This window comes from Arachis hypogaea, chromosome 1, assembly GCF_003086295.3.
Source record: "Arachis hypogaea cultivar Tifrunner chromosome 1, arahy.Tifrunner.gnm2.J5K5, whole genome shotgun sequence".
In the NCBI taxonomy this organism is placed as follows: Eukaryota; Viridiplantae; Streptophyta; class Magnoliopsida; order Fabales; family Fabaceae; genus Arachis; species Arachis hypogaea.
In genome coordinates this window covers 68,780,201-68,805,936 of record NC_092036.1, presented here as the reverse complement: position 1 = coordinate 68,805,936, position 25,736 = coordinate 68,780,201, and the positions used below count along the sequence as shown (strand labels likewise).

The 25,736-nt window shown below is 26.5% G+C and overlaps 1 long non-coding RNA gene across 1 annotated transcript; it reads right to left on the bottom strand.

The window, feature by feature from the left end:
• Positions 1-8,473: 8,473 nt before the first annotated feature.
• Positions 8,474-11,581, bottom strand: LOC140174364 (uncharacterized). Its single transcript, XR_011863547.1, has 2 exons — positions 10,801-11,581; positions 8,474-8,678 (listed from the first exon to the last, which is right to left on the bottom strand). It is a non-coding gene; the product is annotated as an uncharacterized lncRNA (long non-coding RNA).
• Between the last annotated feature and the right edge of the window lie 14,155 nt (positions 11,582-25,736).

The window sequence follows — 25,736 nt, the reverse complement described above, 5'->3', positions numbered from 1 at the left end:
GGCGCGTCCGCGCACATTAGTGAAATTAGAGACCTACGCGTGCGCGTACAGCGCGCTCAAGCGTGGATGAGGAAACTATGTATCGGCGCGTACGCGTATAGTGCGCGCACGCGTACATGAGGTTGGGCTGGAGGCTTAGAATGGGCTTGACGCACGCCCAACTTTCTGGACAAAGGCCTGGAGTGGTGGCATCAGCTAGGGGATGCACACGTGGCAAGTGCGCGTCCGCGTAAGGTGAATTAGGCTGGGGGCTCAAGGTTGGCCCAGATCTAGCCCAACTCTCTGGAATTTGGGTGATGATGCAACTTCTCAGGGACGCGTGCGAGTACATCATGCGCGCGCGTCCACCCCCCCCCCTTTTTTTTAACAGAAAATTGTGCTAAGGTGCTCCCTATAATGCTCACAACTCTTTATTCGCTCAACTATCATCTAATTCACCAAAACATGCAATTTGATATTATTCATCTACTACTAACACAACATACATGTGACTATGCTAACAATTGAGATGTACAAACAAATCTATATGAAACATCTACCTACAATGGCAACTCAAATCACTTATTGAGCAGAATTAAAAGAGAGTGGAAAGAGTTTACCATGGTGAGGTGTCTCCCACCTAGCACTTTTATTTTAAGTCCTTAAGTTGGACTTATGGGGAGCTCCTCTCAAGGTGGCTTGTGCTTGTGCTCATCTTGGAACTCCCAGCAATGCTTGGTTCTCCATTGTGCGCCAAGATTTCTTATGGATTGAGCCAAGTGTTGACGGAGTTCTTCACAAACTTGGGGCTCCCAAAGTTGATCCTCTTTTTCTAATCCGAGATCCCACACTTTGTTTTCACACCCGTCTTGAGATTGATCATCATTATTAGTCCAACCGGGTGGTGAGTAAGGTAAATTCTCTATGAAGTGCCCAGCAATCCTCCTAGACCCATATATTTGAGCACTATTCCCACCTTTGTATTCAACTCTTGAGGTATCAACCAAAATGAGCCTTGATTTACAACGCCAACAACGAAACATCTTTCGCTTACGCTTCATCCCACAAAGCATCCTAAGTTGACCATCCGTTTCAAGCAAGCCATACTCAAGTGGTACAATAAAGCTAATAGAAATGAATTTTACCCACTCAAGTGAAGGGGCAGATGACAACCTAGGCAAAGATGCTTCCAACGATCTTGACAAAGCATAACCAACCCTCGTCCTTCTATTTCTAAGGACTTCCACCTCTTCACAAGATTTCTCTAATTCAATCCTTTGTTCATTAATACTATCTAAGCCTTTTCCCTTAATCAAACTATAATTGGGAGGGTGAAAGAAGTTTACCTCCACAACATTTTCAAATGCATCGGGAGAAAGTTCTTCAAGTTCAAAGGATTCTCCACCACTAGGACTTGATGCTTGCTCTTCATCACCAAGGGAACTCAATTCTTTCTCTATCCCATCCAAGTGTTCATATGGAATATGCCTTGGAAGGTGTGCACTTTCCTCCCTAGCATCAATTTCAATCATCTGGAGGGGTTTTCTTCAACTCTATGTTCCCATGGAGGCTCCGCATCTCCTAAGTCTTCTACCACTTCTTCCGTGTCTTCAACAATTAAAGCTTCCTCCAATTGTTCCAATACAAAGCAACTTCTCTCATTTCCCACCGGAGTTTCCAATCTCTCCTTCATGCTATGTTCTTCATTCGATTCTCCACATGTAGCCATGGGAGTTCCTTGAGTGTTCAAGTATTGGGAGGCTAATTGATTTGTTACCGCATCCAAGGCGGCCATGAAATTTTGCACATCCCTTTTCATCTCTTCTTATCCTTGAACAAGAACACCAAGGGTTTCATCCATTAGAGGTTGGGGTAGGTGGAAGGATTCATCATTTTGGGGAAAGGGTTCAAAATGGAAAGGTGGTTCTTCTTGGTAGAGTTGTGGTGGTTCAATATTTTCCATTCTTTCCACTTGTTGCACAACACACTCCATGATTGCTTGAAATTGATCCAATGCTTCCTTGAGATGATCCATTGACTCTTGTTCCTCTTGGATTATATGATTAGGATAATGTGGCTCTTGGATCAATGGATATGAGTATTCTTCCATGGGAGGTTGTGGTGGAAAGTAGTATTCATCTTGTGGTTGAAAATTTTCATATATTGGAGGTGGTTCATCTTGGTAATAATGTGGGGGAGGTGGCTCTATATATGGTTCGTATGGCTCATATGGTTGTTGGTAGGATAGGTATGGATTAGGGTCATATGAAGGTGGTTGGTAAGAAGGGGCTTGTGAGTATGGTTGAGAGTTATGTTGAGGATATGGATCATAGGCATATGGTGGTGGTTCTTGAAAGTCACAAGGTGATTCACCATAGCCATTGGATTGATATGCATCATAGAATGGCTCTTTTTCATAGTGCATTGGTGGGGGTTGTTGCCATGAGGATTGATCATAAGCATATGGCTCTTCCCACCCTTGATTATCCCATCCTTGATACATCTCTTCATTGTAATCTCCACTTCCTACAACATAGTTGTAATCACACTCATAGCCAAAATGAGAATTCATGATAGTAAGAGAAGGCAAAAAAAAAACAAAAACAAAAAATTAGTAACAAATAAAGAGAACACACTAAAAACTAACAAAGAAGCAAAGAGCAAACATTTTCACAATATTCACATATATGCAATAACCAATAACATAACACCATTGCAACTCCCCGGCAATGGCGCCATTTTGATGATTAGATTTTTGATGGTATAGAATTTCACAAATGAATTCTCGTTGCAAGTATAGTTTCTAAACCAATCAAAAATCCTTTCATACAAAAGATTGTTTGTCACAAGTAACAAACCCCTAATTTTATAAACCGAAGTATTCAAACCTCGAGTCGTTCTCCCTAGGAATTACAATAAAGTGCCTTGTTATTGGTTAGAAATGTGTTTTGGGGTTTTGGATAAGAAGCATGAAAAGTAAATGGCAATGAAAATAAACTAACAACTATAAAAGGCTCTTGGCAAGGTATGAAAATTAGAAGTCCTATCCTAGTTATCCTTCTCAATTGTGATGAGAATTGTTCATTGCTACCACTTAGTTAACCCTTACTAAATAAAGGAAAGTCAAGTGGATGAATTGACTTGAGCCACAAGTCCTAGCCAACTCCCAAGGAAAGATTAGCTTTAGTGCACTCCAAACCAATTAGCAATCTCTCCAATTACCAATCAACAAAGGAATTAGATAACTCAAGTGTCACTAATTACTCTACCTAGGCCAAGAGGAACAAAATCTATACTATATCTAGAAGAGGCATTTCAACAAATACATACAAGGCAATAAAAGTAAACAACATAAATTGCAAGAATTAAAGAGAGATCTAACTACAAAGGTAAGAGATCGACAATAGAAAAGCAAAGAAGAACAATTATTATGAATTACCTCTTATTGAATTGAAAGAAAATGGAAGGAACAAATATTAGATCTACAAGAAAGTATAAGAACAACATAAAGGAAATTGCAACAAGAGAATGGAAGAAGAATGAATGTAACAACAAGGAGTTGAGAAGATAGAAGTAGAAGAAGATGAATTAAAATCTAGATCTAAGAACTAAACCTAATCCTAATCCTAATCCTAGAGAGAAGTGAGAGCTTCTCTCTCTAGAAACTACTTCCAAAAACTAAACTATGACTAATGGTAACTAACATATTCAATGTCTCCCCCCTTCAATCCTTGATCCTTTTATTTCTTTCTCTCAGCAACTGGCGCCAGAATGGGTTCAGAAACCCTTCAAAATTGCCAGGCACGTGTTGCTTTAATGAAGTCATGTGCGGGTTGCGACGCGTGCGCGCACGGTACACGTGCGCGCACGGTACCCGTGCGCGTCCCTGGCCGATTCTGCAATATGCGCGCGAGCGCCTTGTGCGCGTGCGCGTGCATGGCTGATTTCACTTCTTTTACTTTTTATGCTTCTCTCCACTTGTATGCTTCGTTCCATGCTCCCTTTGATCCCTGCCTAGCCTATTTCAATCCTGGAATTACTAGCAAACACATCAAGGCATCTTATGGAATCAAAGAGGAATTAGAATTCATCAAAATAAGGCTTAAAAAGCATGTTTTTACACTTAAGCACAAATATGGGAGAGATTACAAAACCATGCTAATTCATAGGCTAAATGCGAGAAAAGGTCATCAAAATACTCTAAATTCAATACAAGATAAACCCTAAAAATGGGGTTTATCATTGGGTGTAGCATTATCCGGTGAATAAAAAAATAAAAAAATTTTAGAAAAATTTAAAATTTTAAAAAACTAAATTTTTTATTTTTAAAATTTTAAATTATAAGATTAAATTTTTTATTTTAATTAGAACAACAAAATAAAGTCCAACAATATCTAGTATACAACAGATCTGTAAATTTCTTATTTTTTAAATTTTTAAACTAAAAAAATATTTTTTTCTTATAGTAGAAAAATAAAACATTCAAAAATCCAAAAAATAAAAAAATTGAAAAATTTTAAATTTTTTAAAATAATTTATTCTTAACTTGCAAACAAGTCCATCAAAAAAAGTCAACTGTTTTGCCACAGCATTATTCGATGAATAAAAAATTAAAAAAATATTTTTAGATAAAATTATAAAAAACTAAATTTTTTATTTTCAAATTTTTAAATTATAAGGTTAAATTTTTTTATTTAAATTAAAAAAATAAAATAAAGTCCAGCAATATCTAGTAAATAACAAATCTATAAATTTATTATTTTTTTAATTTTTATACTAAAAAATATATTTTTCTAATAGTAGAAAATAAAAAATTCAAACAATATCCAAAAAATAAAAAATAGGAAATTTTTAAATTTTTTAAATTAATTTATTTTTAATTTGTGAACAAGTTCAACAAAAAAAGTCAACTGTCTAGGTGTAGCATTATCCGTTGAATAAAAAAATAAAAAATATTGTTAGAAAAATTTAAAATTTTAAAAAACTAAATATTTTATTTTTAAATTTTTAAATTATATAATTAAATTTTTTATTTAAATTAGAAAAATAAAATAAAGTCTAGCAAAATCTAGCATTCAACAGATCTGTAAATTTCTTATTTTTTTAATTTTTAAACTAGAAAATATATTTTTTTTTCTTAAAGTAGAAAAATAAAATATTCAAAAAATATCCAAAAAACATAAAAAATTGAAAATTTTTAAATTTTTTAAACTAATTTATTCTTAATTTGCGAACATGTGCATAAAAAAAGCCAACTGTTTTGCAGTAGCATTATCCGATAAATAGAAAATAAAAAATATTTTTAGATAAAATTTTAAAAACCTAAATTTTTTATTTTCAAATTTTTAAATTATAAGGTTAAATTTTTTTATTTAAATTAGAATAATAAAGTAAAGTCCAGCAATATATAGTAAACAAAAGATCTGCGAATTTCTTATTTTTTTAATTTTTAAACTAAAAAAATAATATTTTTCTTATAGTAGAAAAATAAAATATTAAAATAATATCGAAAAATAAAAAAAATAGAAATATATTAAATTTTTTAAACTAATTTATTCTTAATTTGTGAACAAGTGTAACAAAAAAATTCAACTGTCCGGATTTAGCATTATCCGTTGAATAAAAAAAATATTGTTAGAAAATTTTAAATTTTTTAAAAACTAAATTTTTTATTTTTAAATTTTTAAATTATAAGATTAAATTTTTTATTTAAATTAGAAAAATAAAATAAAGTATAGCAAAATATAGTATACAACAGATTTGTAAATTTCTTATTTTTTTAATTTTTAAACTAGAAAATATAATTTTTTTTTCTTAAAGTAGAAAATTAAAATATTCAAAAAATATCCAAAAAATAAGAAAATTGAAAAATTTTAAATTTTTTAAACTAATTTATTCTTAATTTGCGAACATGTGCATTAAAAAAGTCAACTGTTTGGCTATGGCATTATCCGATGAATAAAATAATTAAAAATATTTTTAGAAAAATTTAAAATTTAAAAAAACTAAATTTTTTATTTTTAAATTTTTAAATTATAAGATGAAATTTTTTTATTTAAATTCATAAAATAAAATAAAGTCTAGCAATATCAAGTACACAACAGATCTGTAAATTTCTTATTTTTTTAATTTTGAAACTAAAAGAATAATTTTTTTCTTATAGTAGAAAAATAAAATATTCAAAAAATATCAAAAAAATAAAAAAATTGAAAAATTTTAAATTTTTTAAACTAATTTATTCTTAATTTGCGAATAAGTCCATAAAAAAAGTCAACTGTTTGGGTGTAGCATTATCCAGTGAATAAAAAAATAAATAAATAAATATTTTTAGAAAAAATTAAAATTTTTAAAAACTAAATTTTTTGTTTTCAAATTTTTAAATTACAAGGTTAATTTTTTTATTTAAATTAGAAAAATAAAATAAAGCCCCGCAAAATCTAGTAAACAACATATATGCAAATTTCTTATTTTTTTAATTTTAAAACTAAAAAAATAATTTTTTTTCTTATAGTAGAAAAATAAAATATTCAATAAATATCCAAAAAATAAAAAAATAGGAAAGTTTTAAATTTTTTAAATTAATTTCTTCTTAATTTGCGAACAAGTGCATAAAAAAGTCAACTATTTGGGTGTAGCATTATCCGGTGAATAAAATAATAAAAATATTTTTGAAAAAATTGTAAATTTTAAAAATCTAAATCTTTCATTTTTAAATTTTTAAATTATAAGATTAAATTTTTTTATTTAAATTAGAAAAATAAAATAATGTCCAGCAATATCTAGTAAACAAAAGATCTGCGAATTTCTTATTTTTTTTAATTTTTAAACTAAAAAGATAATTTTATTTCTTAGAGTAGAAAAATAAAATTTTCAAGAAATTTTAAAAAATAAAAAAAAATTAAATTTTAAATTGTTTAAACTAATTTAATCTTAATTTTCGAACAAGTGCATAAAAAAAGTCAACTGTTTGGGTGTAGCATTATCCGGTGAATAAAAAAATAAAAGAAATTTTAGAAAAAGTTAAAATTTAAAAAAAACTAAATTTTTTATTTTTAAAATTTTAAATTATAAGATTGGATTTTTTTATTTTAATTAGAAAAACAAAATAAAGTTCAGCAATATCCAGTATACAACAGATCTGTAAATTTCTTATTTTTTAAATTTTAAACTAAAAAAATTATTTTTTTTATAGTAGAAAAATAAAATATTCAAAAATCCAAAAAATAAAAAATTGAAAAATTTTAAATTTTTTAAAATAATTTATTCTTAATTTGCGAAAAAGTCCATCAAAAAAAGTCAATTGTTTTGCCCTAGCATTATCCGATGAATAAAAAATAAAAAAATATTTTTAGATAAAATTTTAAAAAAACTAAATTTTTTATTTTCAAATTTTTAAATTATAAGGTTAAATTTTTTATTTAAATTAGAAAAATAAAATAAAGTCGAGCAATATCTATTAAATAATAGATCTGTAAATTTATTATTTTTTTTAAGTTTTTATACAACAAAATATATTTTTTTAATAGTAGAAAATAAAAAATTCCAACAATATCCAAAAAATTAAAAATAGGAAATTTTTAAATTTTTTAAATTAATTTATTCTTAATTTGTGAATAAGAGCAGCAAAAAAATATGTTAACTGTCCAGGTGTAGCATTTTTCGTTGAATAAAAAAATAAAAAAATATTGTTAGGAAAATTTAAAATTTTAAAAAACTAAATATTTTATGTTAAAATTTTTAAATTATATGCTTAAATTTTTTTATTTAAATTAGAAAAATAAAATAAAGTGTAACAAAATCTAGTATACAACAAATCTGTAAATTTCTTTTTTTTTAATTTTTAAACAAGAAAATATAATTTTTTTTCTTAAAGTAGAAAAATAAAATATTCAAAAAATATCCAAAAAATAAAAAATTGAAAAATTTTAAATTTTTTAAACTAATTTATTCTTAATTTGCGAACATGTGCAAAATAAAAGTCAACTGTTTGGGTGTAGCATTATCCGGTGAATAAAATAATTAAAAATATTTTTAGAAAAATTTAAAATTTTAAAAAACTAAATTTCTTATTTTTAAATTTTTATATTATAAGATCAAATTTTTTATTTAAACTAGAAAAATAAAGTAAAGTCCAGTAATATCTAGTAAACAAAAGATCTGTGAATTTGTTATTTTTTTAATTTTTAAACTAAAAAGATAATTTTATTTCTTATAGTAGAAAAATAAAATTTTCAAAAAATATCAAAAAATAAAAAAATTTTTAATTTTTAATTTTTTAAACTAATTTAATCTTAATTTGCGAACAAGTGCATAATGTAACACCCTAACTTTCAGCACGTCATGATCGTACCAAAAGCAAGGCGTTACTGACCTGTTTTCCTTATTTACTATTTAATATTAAACCTTTAATTCGATACCACATTTCAATTTTTAAGAAAATGCCGGAAAATATTGTTTCTCATTAATCAAAATCATTCATCAAAGAACACACAGGTAATAATAATAACTTAATTATTAATAATGATAACTGTTATACAAAAGAATTCAAAAGAAGCTCAGATACAATTCCTATCCCTCTGTATAAAATAACATCTTAAATAACAAAGACGAGAAAATTCTATGAAAACAACTCAACACATAAACTTAAATAAAACTCATAATCGCCCGCAGCTTCACACGGAATCTCCGAACCTGTGTCACTAAAAAGGGTGGAAGACTTTGGGGTGAGAACAAACCACTAGTTCTCAGTAGGGAAATGAGAATGACGTAAAAGTAATGATTAACATGCAAATAATTAACTTTACTTAATAAAACTATTTTCTTCTTCCTAAAACCTTTGGAAATACTTCTTACTCTTACTTCATATACTTAATTACCTTTTTTAACTTTTCAAACTAAAAACAAATCCCAATTCTCAGTCACCTCAATACACCAAGTAATAGCAGAAGAGACAGATCAACACTCAAACAAATTGCAATAAGACAAACAAGTCAAGCAGCACAATCACAGAGAAAATATAACAAACAAAACAAGACCAAATGCAAATGCGCAATCAATATGATGCATGTCTCTCCTAAGCAGGCCATGAGCTCATGCGTCGGTTGTCTACCCGCAACCCGACGTTACTCGGAGCGAACCCCGAATATGGTTTCTTTACTGTGTCAATTAGACACCTTGGCATCACGGTTACCCGTGTCAATTAGGCCTCATCATAATAATGTGTATCACAGTAAGAAACAGTGCTATCAATTAGGCGAACATTCCCGCATTAGCAATCTCAGGCTATCTGTTAGGCAGACACTTTCGCATTAGCAGTTCGGCACAAAGGCCCAATCAAACATACAGTATGCTATCAGTTAGGCGGACGTTCCCGCATTAGCACTCACCACAAAGGCCCATTCCATATAATTCTCAACTTTTATTTCATTCCTTATTCTTCATTTTTCTTTCTTCACTATATCTCTCAATATCATGTCTTTAGCTTTAACCTTTCTTAGGGCAACTTACATTCCTTTTTAATTCCTAAGTTTGTCTAATATAAAACCATGTTGGTAAGGTAATTCTAGAGATCTTAATCTTTAATTCAAGTTAGGTTTTACTGAATTTGGATTAGAATTGAATTTTATATAAGCTTTAAAATTCTGCTGTTGCATTTACAAAAATTCCAAAAAACGGACAGCAGCCATGTTTTTTATAAATTCCATAATAATTTCAATTCTAATCCATTGCTTCTAAATTTTGGTGATATTATAGTCAACATCCCTAAGTTTCAGAATCCACAAGTTTCAGGTTCATATCACTTCATTTGATTAATTAATTATCAATTGGAAGTGGAGCCCTGTTTTCATAAACCAGTTCAGAGTTTCCAACAAACAACCGACATTCCAAGTGACTTATCTAAGTCTACAAAATAGATATGAACATGAAACTTGTACTCACTTAAAATAGACTGATAGATCTTTAAAATCCTTTTAAAATCAACTCAAAATTCTATTTAAATTAAAAGTTATAGCGTTGGAAGTTGGTATTGCAGAACCAGTAAACCAGAAAAATCTGCAGTAACCACTAAACTTCAAAAAATCATATCTTCCAAACCACTTGGCCAAATTCCCTGAAATTTTTATGGAATATTCAAGCCACACTAAAGTTTTACAGAAAAATAATTTCGTCTAAAAATTAGGTCTGGACTGCTCCCAAAGATTCATTCATTCTGCTGCCAATTATGCAGATTTCTGCAGAAATTCTGCACAACATATTTCCAACAATCTCACATACCAAATCTTATATTCAAGCCTAGGATTCATCTAAAACCACATTTCTAACCTTCTTTTGACTAACCAAAGTTGCCCAGGAACTCTTAATTCAATATATCACAATTAAACTAACATATTCAATTAACAACAATCACAACCTAATCAAACAAACAGTTCAATAACCACCATCTGACATAAAAAATTAGAACCAGAATTTCCAGCAATCCAGTCACAATCACGATCTTAACTCAAAATCGTTCTTAAAACCAAAATCAGCATTACCAAGCGTCTTTAAAGTCATCATTCAAACATATTTCAAACGAAGAACAAAACATGCTTTCACAATTACAAACACCCAATACATTTTCAGTAAACTTTCACACCAACATACACGTTCTTTTAACCAAGATCTCAAACCACATAAAACTACCAAGAGACACAACCAGTCACACATTCACTCTACATCCAAAATCCATCATAGATCAAACATTCATATATTTGCAATAAATCAGTAAACTTCTTAGGCATTCAAAGTTTAAAATATTTAATTTAATAAAATATCCCCTACCTCAGTGTCGCATTAACAACGTAACCAAACCAAACAGCAGCCTCGGGGACATTTTTCCTATGAGTTCCCTTCCTCTGGCAACAACACAACAGCTCGGAACCTACGTAGCAGCATCAGAATCATCAAGAGCAGCTCTAACATTGGTTCCCGGCGGCAAAGGCTCCAGCAACTACGAAACTAGAAGCAGAGGCAGAACAGAGCAAGAGCAGCAGCAACGATCTTAAACCAACAAACAGCAACGGCAAAGACGTTTTCTCATATTCCAGAAACTAGAAGTAGAAGCAGAACTAGCGAGCTTCTCCATTCAGTCCTCCAGTGATGACGTCCGGGCACGACCCTACCTCTCTTACCGCGTCTCTCTCTCTCGTTTGGACTTGACGGCCACGACAACCCAACCATGGAGGTGACGGATTGGCGGCGCTCGTTGGACGGCGATGCATGCGATGGCTGCAGCAGAGCGTGATGATCGGCGGTGGAGCAGGCTCGGCGGCAACAGGCAGTGACGCCTCCTTCCTCTCTTCTCTCTTCTTCCCCGTTCTCTCTTTCCCCTTTCTTTCTTCCCTCTTATTTCTCTGATTCACAGTGTGTGTATGTGTGTATGTTTTTGTTGTTTGTGAGCTGTGTCTGTGCGTGTATATCTGGGAAAGGGAGTAGCGGTGGTGAGTGAGCGTGACTCAGAGGGATGAACAAGTGTGGAGAGGGGTTACGTGTGTGATTTGGGTGAGAGGGGTTAGAGTTAGTGAAATTAGGGTTTAAAATTGGGAATTTAGGATTTGAGTAGAGTTTTGATTTAAAACTCAATTTAATAAATATAATTAATTTTAAGAATATTATTTTATTTTTCAAATTACAGATTATTTGTAATTAAATACTTTAATTTAAAATTATAGATAAATAAATAAATTTTCTTTTAATTCATAATATTAATCAAAACTTTAAATTATTTTAATTTAAATTATATACAAAATTCTGTTTCATTTTCAATCACTAAAACTCTTAATTTTAATTAAGCACAAACCATTAATTTTAGTAAATAAAAAATATTTAATTATAATTGAAAGTTATATAAGACCAAATTAATTTAAAACATGAAGTCTCATAACCTTTTTAAAAAGAAAATCAAATATATAATTATAAATAATTCATTATTTATTTTCTAAAAATCTGGGGCTTACACATAAAAAAGTCAACTGATTGGGTGTAGCATTATTCGGTGAATAAAAAAAATAAAAAAATTTTTAGAAAAATTTAAAATAAAAAAAAAAACTAAATTTTTTATTTTTAAAATTTTAAATTATAAGATTAAATTTTTTTATTTTAATTAGAAAAACAAAATAAAGTCTAGCAATATCTAGTATACAACAGATCTGTAAATTTCTTATTTTTTAAATTTTTATACTAAAAAAATATTTTTTTTTCTTATAGTAGAAAAATAAAATATTCAAAAAACCAAAAAATAAAAAAAATTGAAAAAATTTAAATTTTTTAAACTAATTTATTCTTAATTTGCAAACATGTGCATAAAAAAAGTCAACTGTTTGGTTGTAGCATTATCCGATGAATAAAAAATAAAAAATATTTTTAGATAAAATTTTAAAAAACTAAATTTTTTATTTTCAAATTTTTAAATTATAAGGTTAAATTTTTTATTTAAATTAGAATAATAAAGTAAAGTCCAGCAATATCTAGTAAACAAAAGATCTGCGAATTTCTTATTTTTTAATTTTTAAACTAAAAAAATAATATTTTTCTTATAGTAGAAAAATAAAATATCAAAATAATATCAAAAAAATAATAAAATAGAAATATATTAAATTTTTTAAACTAATTTATTCTTAATTTGCGAACAAGTGCAACAAAAAAGTCAATTGTCCGGGTTTAGCATTATCCATTGAATAAAAAATAAAAAAATAATGTTCGAAAAATTTAAAATTTTAAAAAACTAAATTTTTTATTTTAAAATTTTTAAATTATAAGATTAAATTTTTTATTTAAATTAGAAAAATAAAATAAAGTCTAGCAAAATATAGTATACAACAGATTTGTAAATTTCTTATTTTTTTAATTTTTAAACTAGAAAATATAATTTTTTTCTTACAGTAGAAAAATAAAATATTCAAAAAGTATCCAAAAAATAAAAAAATTTGAAAAATTTTAAATTTTTTAAACTAATTTATTCTTAATTTGCGAACATGTGCATAAAAAATGTCAACTGTTTGGCTATAGCATTATCCGATGAATAAAATAATTAAAAATATTTTAGAAAAATTTAAAATTTTAAAAAACTAATTTTTTTTGTTTTTAAATTTTTAAATTATAAGATGAAATTTTTTTATTTAAATTCGTAAAATCAAATAAAGTCTAGCAATATCTAGTATACAACAGATCTGTAAATTTCTTATTTTTTTAATTTTGAAACTAAAAAGATAATTTTATTTCTTATAGTAGAAAAATAAAATTCTCAAGAAATTTCAAAAAAATAAAAAAAAATTTAAATTTTAAATTTTTTAAACTAATTTAATCTTAATTTGCAAACAAGTGCATAAAAAAAGTCAACTGTTTGGCTGTAACATTATCCGGTGAATAAAAAAATAAAAAATTTTTTAGAAAAATTTAAAATTTTAAAAAAATAAAACTTTCATTTGAAAAATTTTAAATTATAAGATTAAATTTTTTATTTTATTTAGAAAAACAAAATAAAGTCCAGCAATATCTAGTATGCAACAGATCTGTAAATTTCTCATTTTTAAAATTTTTAAACTAAAAAAATATTTTTTTCTTATAGTAGAAAAATAAAAAATTCAAAAATCCAAAAAATAAAAAATTGAGAAATTTTAAATTTTTTAAAATAATTTATTCTTAATTTGCGAACAAGTCTATCAAAAAAAGTCAACTGTTTTGCCGTAGCATTATCCGATGAATAAAAAATAAAAAAATATTTTTAGCTAAAATTTTAAAAACTAAATTTTTTATTTTCAAATTTTTAAATTATAAGGTTAAATTTTTTATTTAAATTAAAAAAATAAAATAAAGTCCTGCAATATCTAGTAAACAACAGATCTGTAAATTTATTATTTTTTTAATTTTTATACTAAAAATTATTTTTTTCTAATAGTAGAAAATAAAAAATTCCAACAATATCCAAAAAATAAAAAATAGGAAATTTTTAAATTTTTTAAATTAATCTTTATAGTAATACAAATGGGGAGCTCATTTGTTGATGTGGCGCTCATATGTTGAGTCTAGGAGTTTATTTGCTTACGTGTCGTCACTAGAAATTTTTAGATTTATATTTATAAATTATAAATTATTATTTGCTCAGATTTTTATTTTCAAATTTTAAGTTTGGGTTGTTTTACTTAAGTTGTTATTTTTTAAATTTTAAATTATTTTATTTGTTTGGGTTATTTTACTTAGGTTGTTATTTTTTAAATTTCAAATTATTTTATTTAAGTTGTTATTTTTTTAATTTTATTTAGATTGTTCTTTTTTATATTTTAACACTATTTTTTAAAAATCTGTTAATTCTTTTTAGCATAATTTTTTAAAATTTTGTTGATTTTTTTTAAATTGCAGCTACATAAATTCTTTTAAAGAAATTTAGAGTTTTAAAAAAATTTACGTTAATTATTCTTCGGTTGTTACATACTAATATTACAATAAATAAATATTTACGTTAGTTTAGAATTTTAAAATTATTATTTATTTAAGTTGTTATTTTTAAATTTTAAATTTGGGTTGTTTTACTTAGTTTGTTATTTTTTAAATTTTAAATTAAAGTCAACCAAATTTTAAAAAATTTAGTTATGATGGAACTATAAAAGGATAAGTTATGAGATATGTAAAGTACCACAATTTAAAGTACATCAATCCCTTTCTTTACATATATCCAAAATCTTCCTACTTATTCCAATGGCTGATATTCACAAAATTGCTGACATCAATCCTACAATCGACAATTTGTGTGTATGTATACGAGTGATATGGTTATGGACACTATCAAGTTACGAAAATTCTCCATTGCCATACTCAATTGAGATGGTTTGACTCGATGAAGACGCGAGTTTTCTACTAATATCCTTTTATCCATGACTCCAAGGTTATTTATTTATTTATTTAAATTAAAGTCTATGTACATTGGATTAGATATTAAATAAGTATATATTTAACTTTTTCTTATGTTATTTTCTTTTTTAAGCAGGTATCGAATAAAGCTTGGTGTCATTAATGATTCTGACTGTGCATGTTATGTAGTCTTTGACAAGGAGGCAAAACAAGTTTTGGAAGAGAGCTGTGTAGAGATACTTGATCCACTCCTATTGGTAAGATCTAACCAATATTTATTTCTAAAAGCATTAGTGAAGATATTTTTATTGGTACTGTTCTTGCTGAGTTTGGCCGGTGTATAGCTCGTCCGTCGATGAATGTCTTTAAGCTTCTCGTCGGGATGAGTTATACGTTGGCAATGAGAGAACAAGGGGGTGGGTACCTGCAAAAGACACTCCGACGCTCAAGTCAGTAAATGTTTAAGAGGTATAAGAATAATTCTATGAATATAGAATGTAAGACATGAAATAAAAGTTATCATGTGTTATGTTGTGTTTATAATAATTCTATGAATAATTGAATATAGAATGTATTGTTGAGATTAGACATAGAAGGTTCTTTTTATAGGCATAAAATTGATGAATAGAATTGATGTTATGACCGTTTGCTCATTAAGATAGAAATGATGGTCATTAAGTCGGTAATGAAGGTGTCAGTTACAAGCAAAAGAATGAATGATAGTTAACGCTGAGTTATAACTCATAATGCATAATAAAGACTTAGTTATAAGGTGACGGATCACAGCTCCCAAGCTTTGTCCGCCGATCATATGATCTAGGCTAAGCTTGGAAAATAAAATGAGTTATAACTCGGTTAAAAGATGAGTGAATAATGATATGGTGATCCCCCAAGCTTAGTCGGGTTATTACGTCGGCACTTATTCAAAAAATAATTGAGTGATAAGAGTCGTTCAATCAAGATAGTTGTGTGGGGGATACTTTTCCGCTTAAGAACAATATTAGCATTTGATTGTATATGAACTGAAAAGTTCAGAGATAGATATCCATTGACGGAATCGATTGTATGATCCAAGGATATAATGGTTAATTATCTTGGGAATTTTTCCAGCCTACAACAACTTATTAATAAATTTCTCGCTCAAAGCAATTAGTTATTGAATATTTACAATTTATAGTGAAGGTTTGACATGAATAAGATAAATTGAGAAAATGAATAGGTATAAAGTCGCAACATATATTGAATAATATATATTGTAAAAGTAAAAAAAAAATATACCTTGAAAGTTGATAATTGTAGAGAAGAAGACGACATATATGAATGTCATACATGCCAAATGTGAATATCTGAATTTTGTTTCGTAGGACATGCTTTAATTTGATAATAAAGCAATAAGATAACAGTTATTGAATTATACATTTAGTATAATGTTTCTAGCAGTTACAGTATGACGAGGGATATTCTTCGTGCAATAATAATAAATTGCCTGTTTAATTTTCTACATTAAACAAATAGTAACATAAAATTTAATAGCATAAAGTGAATAGTGTAACAGTTATATACAATTGATATATAATTAATTTTTTGATAGAATCCAATTTTAAGATTTAAACTCATCATTATTGTCATTTAATTGTATAAATGAAATTATTAAGCAATAGAATATAATACATAATGAAATAAAAATGCAATTGACATGGTTGTTATATGTCATTATTGTATAGAACATATATTGAGGTTTGAATATAACTAATAAATCAGTAAGTATTAGTTACTCAAAATATAAATGTAAAAGTATGTTGAATAAAATATATAATTTTACTTGTGTAAATTTAGAACTTTGAAAAAGAAAGCAAAATTGATAAGTGAGTTTGTGCTCGGATTGATTGAAAATCGAATTTGTTTTCGGATTGATTGAAAGCCGAGTTTGTTTTTGGATTGATTATGACATGTGAAATATTATGATACGTTAGATTAAAATTTGATAAAATATATTAAATAAAATCTTAAACAAGATTTTTGAAATTGGTTCAAAATTTTGAATGTAATTCAAGTTTTATGAACCTGAGGGGAGTAGGAATTATTTTACTCGCTTCCCACAGATGGCGCCAATTGTTCTTGCTGAGTTTGGCCGGTGTATAGCTCGTCCGTCGATGAATGTCTTCAAGCCTCTCGTCGGGATGAGTTATACGTCGGCAATGAGAGAACAAGGGGGTGGGTACCTGCAAAAGACACTCCGACGCTCAAGTCAGTAAATGTTTAAGAGGTATAAGAATAATTCTATGAATATAGAATGTAAGACATGAAATAAAAGTTATCATGTGTTATGTTGTGTTTATAATAATTCTATGAATAATTGAATATAGAATGTATTGTTGAGATTAGATATAGAAGGTTCTTTTTATAGGCATAAAATTGATGAATAGAATTGATGTTATGACCGTTTGCTCATTAAGATAGAAATGATGGTCATTAAGTTGGTAATGAAGGTGTCAGTTACAAGCAAAAGAATGAATGATAGTTAACGCCGAGTTATAACTCATAATGCATAATAAAGAATGAGTTATAAGGTGACGGATCAGGTACTTTTTATATTATTTATTATTAATATATTATGTAATATCTTGCAGAAAGGAGATCTATCAGATACACCTACACTTTTACTCAACCTAATTGATAAGATCTTTCTCTTCATCGTTGAAGTTCAAATATATGATATTTTATATTTTTCACCTTCTTATAAAGTTAAGAAGATGACTAATAATGTGGATCTCATAAATAAATTCAAAGAGGCTCACCCTATTCAAATTGTGAGTATATATAAGTGTACTTCTATTAAAAATTAATTTATTTTTTGCTTTCTTGGTCATTAGTAGTATCTAATTTATAAATAATAATTAATTATAATTTTAGGATGTTGACTACACCGGTGGTTTATTTCCAATTTCAAAGACATCCTCAATCATTGAAGGGGAGAAAGTAGAAGGTACTAAGGTATTTGTTCAAAAAATATTTTTTTTGTTTGTTCTCTCAAAATTAGATCTTAATTTTATTCAAAAAATATTCGTGAGATAAAATCAAAGGTTAGAAAGAAGTCTTTAATTTAACATGGTTTTTTGTACAGAATTTGTTGCTTGAATTCTCCAATGAAGTTGCGGCCAATGATGAATCTAAATTGTTGGAAAGTGCTATTACACCAACTAAGTGACTATCCTCGGAGTCGGAAGATTCGAAGGTGGAAGGAGATACCTCAACTTGCAAGAAGATCAAGATTGAGAAAGAAACTTGAGAATTTGGATGCACATGTTTTGGAATCTCTTTTAGAGTCTATCTAATAGAATAATGCCAAGCATATGTTTGTTTTGGTGGAAACATTGTCTTTTCTTGAGTTGTTATTTTTTTTTTGGTTCTTTTCGATTTTTATGTTTGAAATTTAGAATTTTTTAAATATAAATTGAAGTTATTTGGTTATTACTTGTGGTTTTATTTTTAATTTGATTCTCACCGTTGATATTCTGATAATTTTTAATTTAATATTTAATGTCATAAAGTTATAAATTTCTTCTTTGAATTATTGTTGATACAATTGAGTTAGTTATTAATTTTTAATGTGTACTTATTTAAAAAAAATCTAATTATAATTTTTAATTAAAGTATTATGTTTATAATTTTAAATTTAAATTCAAATATACTTTTTTTTTGAATTTTTACGTAAGCAATTTGATTTGAGAATATTTTTTAAAAATTTATATAATTTATAAGTTACTATGCTAATTACAAAGGATTATAATAAAATAAATAGAATTATCAGTCTTATTAAGATGTGAAATTATTTATACTATTTAAAAAAAATGTAATACTATTTAAATTTTAGAAAAAGTATAATAAAATTAATACTGTTTATGAATAGTCCATGAAGTAATTTGAGTATCACACATAAAGCATATAATAGTCCATGTCATCAGACAAGTCAACAACATCTTCAACAAACATTAAATAATATCTACCAATTACTATGTTAATACGTTTTTATTACTTAAAGATCAAACATTTAACTTTTTAATTGGTCTATTAAAAACAATCATTGGTATATGCTAAATAATTATTATAGATTCATTGGAGTACACAAATCGAATTAGATTGCAAAGGGATGTAAGACTGAATAGGAAGACTATGCTACTTCAAAAGAGACATGGTAAGACAAGCATGATAGATTGTAATTATCACAAAGTTAAAATTTTACTTCTTTTATCTTTAATACTACCTTCATAAATATATTCATAATTTAGCTGATTCAAACATTTAACATATATTCATTTTTCTTTTTTTATAATATAAAGTACTTGATGTATTATCTCTAATGATTACAGGAGCAAGTACATTTAATTCAAATTTAGATACTAAAGAATTAGAAGAAGTGTGCATAGCTGAAAAAAAAGACACCTGATACAAAGAGAAACATTTTTGAAGGAATTGACTACAAATCTTTCAAAAAATTTTCAAGAAGTTGAGGATATTACTGAAAATACGACTATTTTAGATGATTCTGTGCAAATTTAATACCCAGCCATATTCGATGTTGCTGAGAATACAGGTAATTTAAGAAGTAGCAATATCAGCACTTTATTATTTACTATTGTTATGCTTTTTATAAACAAAAAATTATCGTTTAGTGTTCAAGTTTTAAAATTCAAACTAAGATATGGTTATATATTATAATTTTTGTATTTGAACATTGATTTATTGTAAAACTTAAATCTTAAGGTTGGCACAATGAAATTGTATTATATGATCTCATATTTTTATTCTATAAATTGCATTCTTCGGTAATCTTTTATAAATATTATTTTTATACTTAACATGGTGAAAGAAAGGTATATTTTTATATAAAGTATTTGTTGCAGATATAACTAAAACAATTTATTATCTTGGTGATTATTAGATGTGATAGATATTGGTGACCCAGAATTTTTTGTCGGCATTGCGACGCCATGATGTGGTATGAGGAGAGATCAGAGAAGTCCAAAACAGGATCCAATTTTGAGTTCTCAATATGTTGTATGCGAGGGAAGGTACAACTGCCGTTTTGAAGCACTTGATCGGACGCTCAGGAATCTTATGTCAGTTACCGATCAACATAAGACACATCAACCATTTGGTGGTAAGATTGTTGTTCTAGGAGGTGATTTCAGACAGATACTTTTGGTGATTCCGAAAGGAAGTAGACACGATATATTAGCATCCGCTATTAACTCATCCCATCTGTTGTCATTTTGTAAGGTTCTGAAACTGCATACGAATATGAGGCTTCTAATGTCTTCTTCGGATCAAGACGAAGGTGAAATGAAGATATTTACTAATTAGATACTTGATGTTGGAAATGGAAATATTGGCTCTGTTGTTGGTGATGAATCAGAAGTTGAAATTTCAGATGATCTATTGATTACAACTACTGATGATCCTCTCTCTCATTTGGTAGACTTTTCATATCCAAATTTGTTGCAAAACATGTCAGATTACAGGTATTTTCAGAGTAGAGCAATTCTTGCACCCACACTTAAGAGTGTCAAGAAGGTAAACGATTTTGTCTTGACAATTTTTCTAGGGATGGAAAAGGAGTATTTGAGCTCTGACACAACATGTCAAGCTGATGAGAATGAAGATGTAAAATAAGAGTGGTTCACACCAGAGTTTCTAAATGACATCAAATGTTCGGGACTACTCAATCACAAGTTGACTTTGAAGCCAGGAGTCGCTGTAATGCTACTGCGAAACATAGACCAGACTTCAGGTTTATGCAACGGGACAAGATTAATAGTTAACAAACTTGGCAGCAACGTAATTGGAGCGACGGTAGTGACCGGTAGAAATATTGGAGATAAAGTGTACATTCCAAGAATGAACTTGATCCCTTCAGATTCATGATTGCCATTTAAGTTCCAACGGAGACAATTTTCATTAACAGTATGCTTTGTAATGACCATTAACATGAGTCAGGGTCAATCATTATCACATGTACGGCTTTATTTGCCAAAATCAGTGTTCACCCATGGACAACTTTATGTTGCTTTGTCAAGAGTTAAGAGTCGCAGTGGCCTCAGGGTTTTAATTCTAAACGAAGACGAAAATCCAAAGTCATCAACAACAAATGTCATGTTCAAAGAGGTTTTTAATAATATTTAGGTAAGAATAATATTATTTTCATTTTAATAGCATGTTATGATTTACACTTTTGTACAAATCTTTACTATAAATATAACTAATTTATCTATAACTCTTTTTTCAAATTTGAAATGAAATGTGTAACAAGGAGCACAACATCCAATGATTTTGTAATGAAGTTAGTAAGATACTAGGTTGTCAATAAATTTTTATTAGCTTTTTGATATAAAATTTAGGGTAAAATTAACATGCTATTATTACAGTTATATATGTTCTTATTTTTTTATCTCCCTCCTTATGGTTCAAGAATATTATAAACTTCGAACTCTTCTATTCATATTTTACTTTGAATAAAGATAAAACAACATATTTAACACGTTTATTATATAACGATGATGATAGTGTTATACTAAATTTAAAAAATATATAATTATAAAATATTATTTTTAATTTAACTTATCAAATTTAAATATAAGCCCGTGCATCGCACGGGTTTAACAATAGTTTATTTTTAATTTGTGAACAAGTGCAGCAAAAAAAAGTCAACTGTCTAGGTGTAGCATCTTCCGTTGAATAAAAAAATATAAAATATTGTTAGAAAAATTTAAAATTTAAAAAAAATAAATATTTTATTTTTATATTTTTAAATTATATGATTAAATTTTTTTATTTAAATTAGAAAAATAAAATAAAGTGCAGCAACATCTAGCATACAACAAATCTGTAAATTTCTTTTTTTATTTTTAAACTAGAAAATATATTTTTTTCTTAAAGAAGAAAAATAAAATATTCAAAAAATATCCAAAAAATAAAAAAATTGAAAAATTTTAAATTTTTTAAACTAATTTATTCTTAATTTGTGAACATGTGCATAAAAAAGTCAACTGTTTGGGTGTAACATTATCTGGTGAATAAAAAAATTAAAAATATTTTTAGAAAAATTTAAAATTTTAAAAAACTAAATTTTTTATTTTTAAATTTTTAAATTATAAGATTAAATTTTTTATTTAAATTAGAAAAATAGAGTAAAGTCCAGCAATATCTAGTAAATAAAAGATCTGCAAATTTCTTAGTTTTTTAATTTTTAAACTAAAAAGATAATTTTATTTCTTATAGTAGAAAAATAAAATATTCAAAAAATATCAAAAAAATAAAAAATTGAAAAATTTTAAATTTTTTTAACTAATTTACTCTTAATTTGCGAACAAGTGCATCAAAAAATGTCAACTGTTTGGGTGTAGCATTATCCGTTGAATAAAATAATAAAAAATATTTTTAGAAAAATTTAAAATTTTAAAAACTAAATTTTTTATTTTTAAATTATAAGGTGAAATTTTTTATTTAAATTCGTAAAATAAAATAAAGTCCAGTAATATCTAGTATACAACAGATTTGTAAACTTATTATTTTTTTAATTTTGAGACTAAAAAAATAATTTTTTTTCTTATTGTAGAAAAATAAAATATTAAAAAAATATCAAAAAATAAAAAATGAAAAATTTTAAATTTTTTAAACTTATTTACTCTTAATTTGCGAACAACTGCATAAAAAAAAGTCAACTGTTTGGGTGTAGCATTATCCGGTGAATAAAAAAATAAAAAATATTTTTAGAAAAATTTAAAATTTCAGAGAACTAAATTGTTTATTTATAAAATTTTAAATTGTAAGATTAAATTTTTTTATTTAAATTAGAAAAATAAAATAAAGTCCAGCAATATCTAGTATACAACAGATCTGTAAATTTCTTATTTTTTAAATTTTTAAACTAAAAAAATATTTTTTTCTTATAGTAGAAAAATAAATTATTCAATAAATACAAAAATAAAAAATTGAAAAATTTTAAATTTTTTAAGCTAATTTATTCTTATTTGCGAACAAGTCCATAAAAAGTCAACTGTTTGGCTGTAGCATTATCCGATGAATAAAAAATAAATAATATTTTTTGAAAAAATTTTAAAAAACTAAATTTTTTATTTTCAAATTTTTAAATTATAAGGTTAAATATTTTTATTTAAATTAGAAAAACAAAGTAAAGTCCAACAATATCTAGTAAACAAAAGATGTGCGAATTTCTTATTTTTTTAATTTTTAAACTAAAAAACGTAATATTTTTCTTATAGTAGAAAAATAAAATATTAAAAAATATCAAAAAATAAAAAAGGAGAAAAATATTAAATTTTTTAAACTAATTTATTCTTAATTTGCGAACAAGTGCAACAAAAAAAGTCAACTGTCCGGGTGTAGCATTATCCGTTGAATAAAAAAATAAAAAATATTGTTAGAAAAATTTAAAATTTTAAAAAACTAAATTTTTTATTTTTAAATTTTTAAATTATAAGATTAAATTTTTTTATTTAAATTAGAAAAATAAAATAAAGTCTAGAAAAATATAGTATACAACAGATCTATAAATTTCTTATTTTTTTAATTTTTAAACTTGAAAATATAATTTTTTTCTTAAAGTAGAAAAATAAAATATTCAAAAAATATCCAAAAAATAAAAAATTGAAAAATTTTAAATTTTTTAAACTAATTTATTCTTAATTTGCGAACATGTGCATAAAAAAAGTCAACTGTTTGGCAAATAGCATTATCCGATGAATAAAATAATTAAAAATATTTTTAGAAAAATTTAAAATTTTAAAAAGCTAAATTTTTTATTTTTAAATTTTTAAATTATAAGATGAAATATTTTTATTTAAATTAGAAAAATAAAATAAAGTCCAGCAAAATTTAGTATACAACAGATCTGTAAATTTCTTATTTTTTTAATTTTTAAACAAGAAAATATAATTTTTTTTCTTAAAGTAGAAAAATAAAATATTCAAAAAAATATCCAAAAAATAAAAAAATTGAAAAATTTTAAATTTTTTAAACTAAGTTATTCTTAATTTGCAAACATGTGCATAAAAAAAGTCAACTATTTGGGTATAGCATTATCCGATGAATAAAATAATTAAAACTATTTTTAGAAAAATTTAAAATTTTAAAAAACTAATTTTTTTTTTAAATTTTTAAATTATAAGTTGAAATTGTTTTATTTAAATTCGTAAAATAAAATAAAGTCTAGCAATATCTAGTATACAACAGATCTGTAAAGTTCTTATTTTTTAACTTTAAAACTAAAAAAATAATTTTTTTCTTATAGTAGAAAAATAAAATATTCAAAAAATATCCAAAAAATAAAAATATTGAAAAATTTTAAATTTTTTAAACTAATTTATTCTTAATTTGTGAACAAGTCCATCAAAAACGTCAACTGTTTGGGTGTAGCATTATCCGGTGAATAAAAAATAAATAAATATTTTGAAAATAAAAAAATAAAATAAAATAAAAAATATTGTTCGAAAAATTTAAAATTTTAAAAACTAAATATTTTATTTTTTAATTTTTAAATTATATGATTAAATTTTTTTATTTAAATTAGAAAAATAAAATAAAGTTCATCAAAATCTAGTATACAACAGATTTGTAAATTTCTTATTTTTTTAATTTTTAAACTAGAAAATATAATTTTTTTCTTAAAGTAGAAAAATAAAATATTCAAAAAATATCCAAAAAATAAGAAAATTGAAAAATTTTAAATTTTTGAAACAAATTTATTCTTAATTTGCGAACAAGTCCATCAAAGAAGTCAACTGTTTGGGTGTAACATTATCCGGTGAATAAAAAAAAATATTTTTAGAAAAATTTAAAATTTAAAAAAACAACTAAATATTTTATTTTCAAATTTTTAAATTATAAGGTTAATTTTTTTTATTTAAATTAGAAAAATAAAATAAAGCCCAGAAATATAACGTAAACAACAGATCTGCAAATTTTTTTTTTAATTTTTAAACTAAAAAAAGAATTTTTTTCTTGTAGTAAAAAAATAAAATATTCAATAAATATCCAAAAAATAAAAAAATAGGAAAGTTTTAAATTTTTTAAATTAATTTATTCTTAATTTGCGAACAAGTGCATAAAAAAGTCAACTATTTAGGTGTTGTAAAATCCGGTTAATTAACGGCTAATTAACCCATAAATGAGAATTTTTTCTAGAAAGCCCAAAATGTGATTTTTATGGCTAAATGTGATAGAGGAGACTGAGACGAAAATTTCGGTACCAATTTTATAGAAATCGGACCAAGATTGGACCGAATGGGCCAAACCGGGCCAACCGGACCCAAAGTGGGCCCTTGGCCCAACATAACTAGACCAAAACCCTAGTTTTCAGCATTCTCTCTCCTCACTAAACACACTCACATGCTGAAAATGGAGGCCATGGAGGGAAGAACACTCTCTCAAGTTCTTTCTCTCACTTGATCTTCAAACCACCATAACTTTTGATCTAGAGCTCCGATTGCCGCTCCGTTTGCGGCCACGCGTTCACCGTGGAGAGCTCTAAAAAACCCATACAATTAATCTTTAGGTAAGCCACGTTTTTCTCTTCGAAATTCCAGCCTTGTTTTCGAATTTTATGAGCAAAAATGTTGAGATTTTGGGCTCTTTGATGTTATAGGACCCAACTCTCTTGAAGGAGAAGGTTAATCTTGTCTCCTTGGACCTTGGGTGTGGTAAGATTCTCAACCCTAGTGTAATTTGTTGTTCTATGATGTTTGGGTGTTGAGATGTTGTGTATGGGTATGATGATTGTGGCTTAGGTTGTGTATATGTGAATATTGGAGCTTGATTGATGATTTTAAAAAGCTTGAAAAAGGGATTGGTGG